The 11,983-nt window shown below is 60.4% G+C and overlaps 1 long non-coding RNA gene across 1 annotated transcript; it reads left to right on the forward strand.

Annotated features, from left to right (window-relative positions):
• The first annotated feature begins 785 nt into the window (after positions 1-785).
• Positions 786-3,255, forward strand: LOC109245452 (uncharacterized). The gene is made up of 2 exons (XR_002070896.2): positions 786-1,102; positions 1,858-3,255. It is a non-coding gene; the product is annotated as an uncharacterized LOC109245452 (long non-coding RNA).
• The last annotated feature ends 8,728 nt before the right edge of the window (positions 3,256-11,983 follow it).

An 11,983-nucleotide genomic window follows, 5' to 3' on the forward strand; every position in this document is an offset into this window, starting at 1 on the left:
GCCGCGTCCGTCCCGACCTCAGCACGCGGAGCCCGTACCTTTTGGTTTGGGCTCTAACAGGAAGCCTGCCCAGGCCTCCCTGTGTGGGCTCGCTGCTGCCCCGAGCTGAGTGCTCTGTGCTGAGTCGACCGTCAAAGGCTGTGTGCTCAGGGGGACTCGGTGACTGTCCGTGACTCGAAGCTTAGGCCTCCTCCCTAGGCCCCAAAGAGCATCCGCCCCCCCAGAGTGCTGGTCAGGACCAGGGACTTGGCGAGGGGGAGGGAAGGGAAACCCGGTTCTCTCTGAGGAGCGGGGCCCTGACAGCCGGGTGCTCTGTCCCCCTGGGGAGGCTCTCAGGTGGTTGGGGGAGGGGCCAGGCTCGGAGGGTCCTCGCTGCCTGTGGGGCAGGAAGGCAGGGCATGGGGTCCACCTGGGCTGTAATTCACCTTGGGCACCACCCCCAACCTTGGTTACTCTGGATGGAGTTCAATTCACTCTCACCTGTTGCCCAAACGGGTCCTACGTGCGTGATGTGTCTTCTTATCGCAAGCAAGCCGGGAGTCTTATAGATGATGTGCTGAGAAGCGCAAATAACCCAGGGGAGATTTATACCATTCCTGTCGTTTTTCCTGTAAGACGTGGGCATTAGCAGGTCAGGCCTGTGGCGGTCAGCGCTGGGCGTTACCGACAAAAGAACTAGTGCCCAGGGCGGGCCCTGAAGAGGGAGCTGGGAGGTGGCCTCTTTCAAACAGATGTGCAGGAAGCTGGGCCTCATGTCCATGCGGGGGGGCCCAGCCCCAGGACAGGGTTGCCGTGGAGCAGGCCTGGAGGTGGTAGCTCTGGGGCAAGGCTGGGCCTTTGTTTCTTTTTTTTTTTTTTTTACTTTTTTTAATCTTTATTTATTTTTGAGAGATAGCGTGTAAGCAGGGGAGGAGCAGAGAGAGTGGGAGACACAGAATCGGAAGCAGGCTCCAGGCTCCGAGCTGTCAGCACAGAGCCCGACGCGGGGCTCAAGCTCACGGACCGCGAGATCATGACCTGAGCCGAAGTCGGACACTCAACCGACTCAGCCACCCAGGCGCCCCAAGTCTGGGCCTTTTGAGAAACAACTCTTGGCCTTCAGGTGGGCCCCCTCCCTGCCCTCTGGTGACCTGGGGGCACTGAGGACAGTGGCGGACAGATCTGTGCACACCTGAGTGTGAGGCCAGCCTGGCTCTCTGAGGACCTCATTCTGGAAGGAGCAGTTTTCCCAGAAGAAGAGGCCCCACAGGCAAGGGGAGGCAGGGGTGCGGTCAGGGAAGCCCAGGGCCCGGCAGGGAAACACCTGAGGACACAGCAAAGCAACCCAGGTCGTGAGAGCCCACCAGCCAGTCAGGGCCTCTGCCCCAGGACCCCCGAGAGTCCCCTCCTCCATGCCCAGGGGGCCTCAGCTAAGCTGGGTGCCCGGGTCTGTGCCCGGCCGGGTGGGCGCTCCTGGGGTCCCTGCTGCCCAGCACACCCTCCCTGCATCGCCCACGGCACAGTTTGGGGGCCATCGCATCCTGCTCAGTGCCAGTGACCCTTGTGTCCTATGAGATTATTTTATAATCCACTAGATTGCTCCATAACCCGACTAGCTTACCTCACAAGAAGCTAGGTTAGGGACAGTGGCTCCGGCCTCGCTCAGGGCACAGAGGTGCTCAGCGAACGCCCTGGGTTTCGTGGCTCCGGCCCCGCTGTGTTCTCCGGCAGGCTGTCTGACTGCTCGGGGCGTCTACAGTTTCCGCCGCTGAGTTGCTCTGTTTCTGAAAGGGCGCGGCAGACGGCGTCTGTGGGGCTGCAGTGGCTAATGGTACTAACGGTTTTGTGTTTTGTCTCTTTGGTGACCCAGGCCTGCAGCTGCCCTCCGGGGCGCCCGTGGCCTCACACGGCCTTGCGCGGCACATCCGCGCTCGTTTCCTCCGGGGGTATATGCCGTGGGGGCCGGAGCTCGCCTGTCTCCCAGGGGCTCCCCCGGGACAGCGGTCCCCGTTGCACGGTGACACCCTCTGTGTCTCACTCCCCCCGACGCCAGCCCACCTCCTCGTTGGGAAGGAAGAGCATGGAACAGAGGCGGCTTCGCTGTCCAGTCTGGCGCGTGTGAAGGTCAAAGGTTGAGTTGAACAACACCAACCCTCACCATGCGGGGCAGACTCGATCACCGGTCTGCACGAGGGACAGACCTCGCCGCTGGCTCTCGGGTCCGCGGACGGCTCCTGCTTCGTGGCGGTGGTGGCCACTGCGCATTCAGTCCACAGACAGCGGGCGTGTGGCCACGCTTCCTCCTTGTATCCCACGTGACCCAGAGGGGACACTGGCCGGCAAGGATGGACGTGCAGCAAAGGAGACAGACTGGAAGTTCTGGGAGGCACAGCCGGCCATGGGCGGGGAGACTCTGGACGGCTGGGAAGGATGGGAGAGGGTCACCGACAAGAACAGTCCGAAGCTCTCCCGGAAGAAGGGGCTCTGCGGACAGGGCCAAGGGTCCAGCCTTGGGAAAAGGCCACCGTCCCCAGGCCGCGCAGACCTCCCGTGGGGGGTGGCGGGCGGGTGGGAACCCCACAGAGGCCTCTGGGCCGTGCCGACTTCGGGCCCGAGTCAACCTCAGTATGAATCTCCACTCTGCCACCGGCCAGCTGTGTGACCCCGAGGAACGTCCTCGGGCTTCTTAGACCTCATCCCAAATGAGGCAACTAACACGTGCATCTATAACACCCCCCGACGTGTGTTGGTTGGTGACTGAACGGTGATGCGTGTGAGGCAACCAGCACCTAGTGTGTGTTTAAGACGTGTCACGTCTCCTCGCCCCTCAGTCCTGCCGTCCTGAGGAACACCCGGGCCCCCAAACTGGACAGCTCTCTGCTGCGTTTAGCCCATAAATCGTGTCCCCGGTACTGTGTCTCTTCAACGACCTTCTGTTCACCTGCTGAGCTGGGGGAATGCCCTCAGAGCTGTCGTCTCAGGGAGCCCCGTCGGGCTTCCGGGAACCTGGCTGCATTAGGGCGTGATTCTAGACGGTGGGAGGCCAGGGCCTGGGTGGGGAGCGGGGGGGCCCGGTCAGGCGGGTTAGGGTTCTCCGGTCCCAGTCCGCCCCTGGGAGAGGACGGTGTGTCCCAGCCCGGAGCTGGGAAGGACGGTGTCGAGGGCACGCCTGGCACGGGTCACCTGCCGTCGTGTCGTTCTGTCTGAGCCCTTTCTCCTTGTTTGTAGGAATGTACTCAGGGAAGTTGATATGTTAAATAAAATATATGGAGGCTATATTAGAGGCACACAGTGAATATTATTTGATCTGAAAAGAGTTGATTTTTCATGAAGATTAAGAGATCAGGGGTTGGTTGAAAATACCAGTCTTGTCCATTCCCAACTTCAGATGTCCTCAGTCACCGTCTGTATTGCACAAGTTGTACCACGGACTTAAACCCGTTGGGACAGGCCCTTCCTGGGCCCAGGTCACCGTGGGGCCTTGAGGAGGCTAGAAGGTACTAGAAAAGTCATCCCTGAACAGAGGCCTCTCCCTCTGAAACAGAATTACAAAAGCACAGAAAGGGGAGAGGATTCTGTGTTAGCAACAAGGTCTTCTGGAAACATTGGCAGGCTTTCTGTCATTTGGGTGTGTGGGGGGCCTGTGGTAATGTGGGGTGCAGGCGATAATGTGCGGTGCAGGTGGTAATGAGGGGTGCGTGTGGTTAGGTGGGGTGCATTTGTGGCCACGGAGAAGGACAGCGGGAGGCCTTAGGCTGCATTTGTAGTTCATCAGGCTGGGACTGGGAAAGCTTGGGGCTCAGGTGTGAGAGGGACAGCCAGGGCTGCAGCGGGGAGGGGGAGCCCCTATTTCTGAACCGAAGGCAAATCGGGGAGGCGCACTCTGGAGCCAGCAGCACCTGCCTGGGCAGCGGGGGAGGAGTCAGAAGCTGCGCCACGTTCCGAGGCAAGTTCTCGACGTCCCTGGAAAGCTGGCTGGCTCCACGAGTGGTCCCAGGGGAATAGCGCACGGGGACAGGGGATCCTGCCTGCGATTTCCCCCCCCCCCGGCGGGGGGGGGGTGGGCGCAGCCAGGGGATCTTCCTGTCCCCCTCCTGCTCACTTTTTCGTGACTCTTGTAGAGAAAGGTGTTCCTCTAGTTTGTTAATGGCTTGCTTTCTGGAAGCACTGAAGACGCTGCCCAGGTCTGGGCGGGGGCGTGTTTGTGGGGACCCTCTCAGGTTAGTGTGGGTGTCCAGGACAAGCTCGCGGAGCCCTCCTCAGGACGGGCGCCTGTCCTCGGGACACAGAGGCCTGGGAGCAAGGCGCGTGCAGAGAGTGTTCCTCAGAGCCACCCTGAGCCTGTCAAGTTCCGGGAGGCTCTTAGCCTGCAAGAGTCGTGAGGTTGGAAGCTGGAGCCACACCCTCACGGAAGCTCCCTGCCGGTGACAGGCACCTTGCGTGTCCCCTCCAGATCCCCACTGAGGTCTGTGTCAGGCCACACGGCTGCCCCTGTCCCTCAAAGCGCTTAGCTGAGGCCTACGGCGGGACCCCTTGGGGCCTGCAGCTTTGGGGCCACGGGCCTCGGTGGGGTGCACCTCGACGCAGCCCCCGTGGAGCTCCCGCCGGGCTGGGGGGATGGTCTCAGTCCCACACGGTGCTCTGCAGGCTCCGGGGCCCCCGCCCACTTCTGTTTTCCTCAGCCGCCAATGCCCGGGCCGTAGCGCCCACTGTGGCACAGACATTGCCCAGCTAGGGGCAGAGGGCTTTTACTTGGTGGTGGGTGTTTTAGGAAGGTGCCATCCTGTGAGCCGCACACCAGGCCCGCCCCGTGGAGAGGGCTGGTGGCTGAGAAGGGGGGGCAGCCAGGGGAGCCTCTGCTTGGTCCTCCCCCCCACCCAGAAGCGAGACCCCGCGCTCCTCAGTTCACGAGTGCCCAGAGAGAGAAGGAGGGAGCTAAATCATGGAATATTTTCACAGACGCGTGCGGATGTGGTGGGATATAAAACGAAGAAGGTGTGTTTTTTCAGACTGTTTGATGTTAAAGGTTGCAATCAACTTTGCAGAGGCAGGGAAGTCGTGGAAAAGGCACAGCGGAGACGCAGTAAATTTTGTTCGGAACAGGAAAAAGAGCAGTGCGATGGGAAAGCCGATAATGGGAGAGAAAGAAAGTCTATTTCCTGTCCAGTACTATCAGCCTCGGCGCAGAGCTGGAGAAAACGGAATCTAGAAGCAGGACAGTCGTGATAAGAGCACCAGGCAGCCGGGGGCAGGCTTCACGCCGGAGCCCGAAGGACGCGCACGGACGAGTGGTGACGGACGGGAAGTACCAGGAAGGGAGCGGGTCGGGAAGCCACGGCGGGGCAGAGGGTGACATAAGCTCACGGGGGCGGGCACAGGAGGAACCTTCTGAGAGCAGGTGGGGAAGGGGCCCTAGTGCGAGAGCAAACACAGACGAGGCAAGGCTGGGCGCAAAAGACAGGTCGGGGTGGGCGGTGGCGGAGAAGCCCTCGAAGACTTTGGGGGTCTTCCGCTGCGATGGTGTCCAGAGCGGAGAGTGCGGGATTCGAAGCCAGCTCGCTGCCTGCTTCTGTCCGGGATTACACAGATGGCAGAGCTCCCCATCCGTAACGGCGAACCTCCCCCAGGGACGCACCAGACCCAGGCCCTCCGGGCTCAGGCCTCTGCCCTGTCCACTCCAGACCCGCATTTCCCACGGAGGTCCCCGCTGTGAGTGTGTGCCCGGCCCGGGGCGTGCTGCTGACCTGGCAGACGAGGGGTCGCTCAGGTCGGGTTCGCCGAGACACGGCTTGCAGCCCATCACTGTCCCTGACATTGGGGGGGGGGGAGCGGGGGAAGCCCGTGTGGCAGGGAGGTATGGGCGGCCCCTGGGACCGCGGGTGGCCTCCGGGGCCTCCAGCCCCAGCCAGCAAGGGGCCGGGCCCCTCAGCCTTGCAGCAGGGAAATGAACACTGCCAGCTCGAGGGACCTGGAGGGGTCCTTCTGCAGTCAGGCCTCAGGATGAGACCCCAGCCTGGAGACACCAAGACTGCAGCCTTGTGAGTTGGGCACCCAGCTGAGCCCTGCCCAGACTCCCAACCCACGGAACCCGGGTCCCAATGTGGCATGTTTAAGCCACTGCCTGTGTAGTAATTTTTTACACAGCCACAGAAAACTAAGGCAGGCATCCCAAGGCCGCACTGTGTAGATCTCAATACAGGACATCCCCCCGAAGGACCCGGCTTTCCTTAAATACCCATCACACCTCGGTCATTCTTGGATTTACATAAGCACTTCTGACATGCAGGAAACGAGCAAGAGCGTCTGCTGAATGCCATGAGGCCACGGGCTCTGAGAGCGACCTCCACTTGTGACGAAGGAGGGCCATGCTCCCCAGGTGTGAGCTTTTAGACTTCCGTTTCAGCTGACTTCTGCCCAACCGCCCCCGCCCCAAGTCCTGACGGACTCACACTGAGCCTTTTTCTCTCTGGAGCGAAAGATCTGGCCTTGGTCACCCGCCTTCATCGGCATCTTCTGCTGTGGGCCTTCCCACCGCGACCCCACCTCCTCGAGAGGACGTGTGGGCCTCTCCCTTCACGGCTCACGCCATTGTTGATTCTGAATAACACGCGGGACTGGTCCACAGTTTGAAGAGTGAACCAGTTCCGTTTTCTTCAGTGCAGCAAACTCTTACTTCCGATGGGCTCTGGTCAGGAACCGGGGTTGATCCGGGACAGAAGATGAACACGATGTGGCTCTGGCCTCCAGGGCTGAGTCAGCTGGGGAGGGGTGCGGCCCTCCACTCGCCTCCCTCCACTCGCCTCCCTCCAGCCTCCGTGACGCCCGCGTCACCCGGCTCCCTGCTATGTGGCACACCGAATGCTCTTTCGTTTTTGGCTTCTCCTTTGAGCAAACTTAATGGTGTCCTCAAACTGCGTTGCCAACCCCAATGTCCTAGTCCACTCTGTCCGGGACCAGGGCCTGAGGCAAATTATAACCCACCTTAGCATCTTTGTTTTATAAGGCAGCTCTCAGGGGGCCTGGGTGGCTCAGTCGGTTAAGCGTCTGACTTCGGCTCAGGCCATGATCTCACGGGCTGTGGGTTCGAGCCCCGCGTCGGGCTCTGTGCTGACAGCTCAGAGCCTGGAGCCTGCTTCCGATTCTATGTCTCCCTCTCTCTCTGCCCCTCCCCTGCTCACACTCTGTGTGTCTGTCTCTCTCTCACACAAATAAATGAACATTAAAAAAAACATTTATAAGGCAGCTCTCACCTTCCCAGGGGGAGTCCCACAGGACAGCAACAGAACGTATAGTGGAACAGCGGACACGTGGGGAGCTGCCCTCCCAGCCAGAAGGCCGGCGCTCTGGGTGTGTGGTCCCGGGGGACATTGGGTGGAGGCAACAGCAGGCGCAGAATCGCCCAGAGAAAGGTCGACTGGGAAGCACACCCACTGCCTAAATGTGGTGAGAACCAAGAGCTCCTCGAGGGCAAGGAACACTCGCAGGTGCTTTGTGGGGGGCGAGGCCACAGGAGCAGAGACGACCCCAGTGGCGGGGCCTCCTGCCTGGGGCGGACGCCCTACCGCTCCACCGTCCTGGTCTGTCCCTGCCCGGGTCCAGACTGCTGAAGCATCAGGCACAGAGAAACCGCTCGGGGTCTCCACCTTGGCAGGTGGCCGGTGGTTGAGGATGAGCATGGTCGTTCCTATCAGCCCTTGGGCCACAACAGTGGATGGGGCCCGGAGCACTCGGCATTATGGGTAATTGGGAAGGTGACCTGGAAGTATCAGGGGAAGAAGGTGATCCAGGGTGAGGGCCTGGTTTCATGGCTTCTGTGGGCCAGGGCGTCTGGTGGGGTGGCAGGGGACATGTGGGCAGTGGGGAAGCTTGGACCAGTCTGGCCACAGCCACGCAGGAGGTCGGAGGGGAAGCTCAGGCTAGTGCAGTGGCCCAAGGTGGGTCTGGGTAGGAAGACATCACTGGCCAGGGGACATGAGCCAGGGTTTCCCTGGTTGGCCTGTCATGATGTGGTGGTCATCCTGGCACAGGGCCTGGGCCAGGTCACCTCACATGGGGCCTGGGAACCATGTTGGGTCACCTTGCATGGGGCCTGGGGACCATGCTGGGTCAGCTTCGCATGGGGCCTGGGGACCACGCTGGGTCAGCTTCGCACAGGACCTGGGGACCATGTTGGGTCACTTCACGTGGAGCCTGGGGACCACGCTGGGTCACCTTGCAAGGGGCCTGGGGACTATGCTGAGTCAGCTTCACACGGGGCCTGGGGACCATGCTGGGTCACCTCGCACGGGGCCTGGGGACCATGTTGGGTCACCTTGCATGGGGCCTGGGGACCACACTGGGTCACTTCACATGGAGCCTGGGGACCATGCTGGTCACCTTGCAAGGGGCCTGGGGACTATGCTGGGTCACCTCCCACAGGGCCTGGGGACCATGTTGGGTCACCTCCCACGGGGCCTGGGGACTATGTTGGGTCACCTTGCGTGGGACTTGGGGACCACGCTGGATCACCTCTCATGAGGCCTGGGGACCACACTGGGTCACCTCGCACAGGGCCTGGGGAACATGCTGGGTCACCTCCCACGGGGCCTGGGGACCATGTTGGGTCACCTCCCACGGGGCCTGGGGACCATGCTGAGTCAGCTTCACACGGGGCCTGGGGACCACACTGGGTCACTTCACGTGGAGCCTGGGGACCACACTGGGTCACCTTGCAAGGGGCCTGGGGACCATGCTGGGTCAGCTTCACACGGGGCCTGGGGACCATGTTGGGTCACCTTGGACACTGGGTCACCTCGCATGGGGCCTGGGGACCATGCTGGGTCACCTTGCATGGGGCCTGGGGACCATGCTGGGTCACCTCCCATGGGGCCTGGGGACCACGCTGGGTCACCTCACATGGGGCCTGGGGACCACGCTGGGTCACCTCCCACGGGGCCTGGGGACCATGCTGCGTCACCTCCCATGGGGCTTAGGGACCACGCTGGGTCACCTCTCACGGGGCCTGGGGACCATGCTGGGTCAGCTTCGCACGGGGCCTGGGGACCATGTTGGGTCACCTCTCAAGGGGCCTGGGGACCATGCTGGGTCAGCTTGGCACAGGGACCTGGGGATGATGCCAGGTCACCTCAGCACAAGGGTGTGTCTGGGCTGATCCAAAGAGACCATTGTATTGTGCATCCCTGTCCCAGGCAGGGGAAGGAAGTCACTGTCCATTGTCATGAAGAAGCCAGTGACATCTGCAATACTAATTCTTAGTTAACAGACTAGTTGGCCAAAATGAAACGCAACCAGAAAACACACAGAGGCGGGGCACGTCTGCCGTGGACCCTTGTAGCGCAGCCCCCCTCCAACGCCCACAGACACGGCCCCGGCAGTGCTGAGTGCCGCGAGGAGGGAGAGGGCAGCCAGCCTGGGTTGGCTGTGCACAGGGGGCGGGTCACCTGCCGTAGGGTGAGTGTCCCGGGGCCCAGAGCCCCCCGCTGCCCAATGGGGAGGTGAGGGTCCTGGGGCACCCGTGTCTTGCATTCACTCCAGTGGGCAGGACTGGACACAACTCACCAGGAGGGCAGTAAGCACTTTGCCCTAAGTGCACACGAAAACTTCCAGGGCACGGGATTGGACACTTATGACTGTTGCCTCCCATCAAGGGGCACATCTCCCTTCTGGTGGTCTGCACGTCTGTCTGTCTGCCCCCTCGCCATGCAGAGTGTCTGCAGGTACGGCAGACCTGCTGATGGGATATCTGGGTGGGGCCCCGTGGGTCACTGAGCCGCTCAGGCTCCCCTGCAGTTTCCCCTATGGGTTCCTCTGCGGGGTCCCCTGTGGGGTCCTCTGTGGGGTTCCTCTGGAGGGTTCCTCTGCGGGGCTCCTCTGCTGGTTTCTCTGTGGGTTCCTCTGCGGGGTCCTCTCTGGGGTTCCTTTGTGGGGTCCTCTGTGGGGTTCCTCTGGAGGGTTCCTCTGCTGGTTTCTCTGCAGGTTCCTCTGTGGGGTTGCTCTGTGGGGTTCCTCTGCAGGGTCCTCTTTGGTGTCCTCTGTGGGGTCCTCTGTGGGGTGTGGAGCCACTCAGACTGTTCTCTGCCCTCTTCCTCTGGTGGCCTCCTCCCTGGGACAAGCGGGCTGGCTCTCATCATAGGGGATGCCAGACACCCGATGGTCTGAACCGCTCTCCTTCCCTTTCAGGTGTCCCTTCCCTGGGAAGGGCGGACAGCTTCCTGACGGGTATGTGGTCTCTGTGCGGCCGGCAGATGCAGAAGCCGGTCCTGGGTCCTTGAGGGGAAGGAGAGCATGTGGCTCTGTAGTCCCCAGTCCTCAGGCCCGGCAGAAAGGTGAGGGCCGGAGCCTGGAGGGCGGTGCTGGATGTGTGGACTTGTGGGCCGTGCAAGCAGGTAGACGTGATGGCAGGTGGCTGGGGCCTCCGAGGTGGCACAGGGACATTCTGTGACGAGCTTTCTGAAGGGACGTGCAGGCCTCCTCAGGGCCATTCCAGAGGAATTTTAGATGGTTAGAGGCTTTCAGAAGCCCCAAGTCCCTGACTGTATGTACCATTTACAAAATTAAATTCCACAGAGTGAAAGACCTTAGCAGAGAAAACCAGAGTTCCAAAGCAGTAGAAACGGGAGAATATTTTCATAATCGTGGGGTAGGGAGCCATTCTCAGGTAGCACAGAGAAGCCAGGTAGCATAGAGGGCACGCAGGGGATCCTGCTGCTTCGGTGGCACCAGAGCGACAGCGACATAACGAGGCCGGCGTGGACAGGAGCTGGAACACACCTCTGCCAAAAGCAGGAGAAAGATACTTCCTATACCTTAGAGAGAAAACATGCGTGACCAACAGGAAATGGCCAAATAAATATGAACAGTTTATAAAGCAGAAATGCAAAGGACTCATTACTGTTTGAAAACAGCCCCACCTCCCAGGAGGTCAGGAGACCGCCGTGGAAAACTCGGATTTCCCTCTGGGCCGGGAGAACAGGACGCATGCGGTCTCCAGCCACAGTGGGGCTGCTTCTCACAAATTCTTTCAGAAGGTGGCATGTAGGACAGAACAGGCGTTTATTTAGCACCCTTGCCTGAATTTAAATTGCACATATTCTACGACCCATCTGTTCGTCTCACCGTGTGCCCTGCAGGACCGTGGGCAGGAGACCGGGCCCCGCAGGACCGTGGGCAGGAGACCGGGCCCCGCAGGACCGTGGACAGGAGCCCAGGCGCGGCGGACAAACACCATCGGAGCAAACGGGGGAAGCGGTGTTTCAGCTGCACTCTGGGTGACAACGTGTGCTTGTCTGTGGGGCTTTGAGGGCCTCTACACTGACTCAGAAATTAATCGAAAAGAATAATTTCACCCAGATGTTTGCATACATCACGGATGTATAGTTCCAAGTCTTTAAAAAACACACATTCTACATTTAATATACGTTAAAATAGTGTTTTTAACATTTAAAAAATTATGTATAATCCATTTTCTTATCTAGGCTTCTCGTCAAAAGCTTTCTTATATTGGGTGAAGAATTAACGGTAATTCCTGATATTGCTTTAAGCAACTTAACTGATATTATGGGTTTGGTTGTAAGTGCAGAGATCTTGATATCCCTGGCACTAATTTCCGAGGCCAGGGCAGCCAGCGGGTTTGGGGACAGCCACACACGTTCGTCCGGCCCGCTAACCGACCTCTTCCTGAGTCGTGTTCCGCGGGGCACAGGAGGGGGGCCTGTGACACACGCACTGAACTTCTAAGAGGCTCATCAGCAGAGACCGCCCACTAGTCCCAGGCAGGCAACAGGTGTGACCGAAAAAGCCCTCGGTGCCAGTGTCCCCTGGGCCTTACGGGCACAGGCCGCTGGCAGCAACCCAGTGCATTCAGGCAAGGCGAGGCGAGGATCAGCCCGGGTGCCCTGGATGAGCACCGAGCAGCCCTACAAGCCCCGGAGGGGAGCACGGGTGGCGGTCCCGGTCCGGTGCTGAGTCCCGCCCTCCTGCACCTGATTACAGCTGGTGTTTTTCA

The sequence above is a fragment of the Panthera pardus genome, unplaced genomic scaffold (assembly GCF_024362965.1).
Source record: "Panthera pardus isolate Hobbes unplaced genomic scaffold, ASM2436296v1 HiC_scaffold_17, whole genome shotgun sequence".
Lineage (NCBI taxonomy): Eukaryota > Metazoa > Chordata > Mammalia > Carnivora > Felidae > Panthera > Panthera pardus.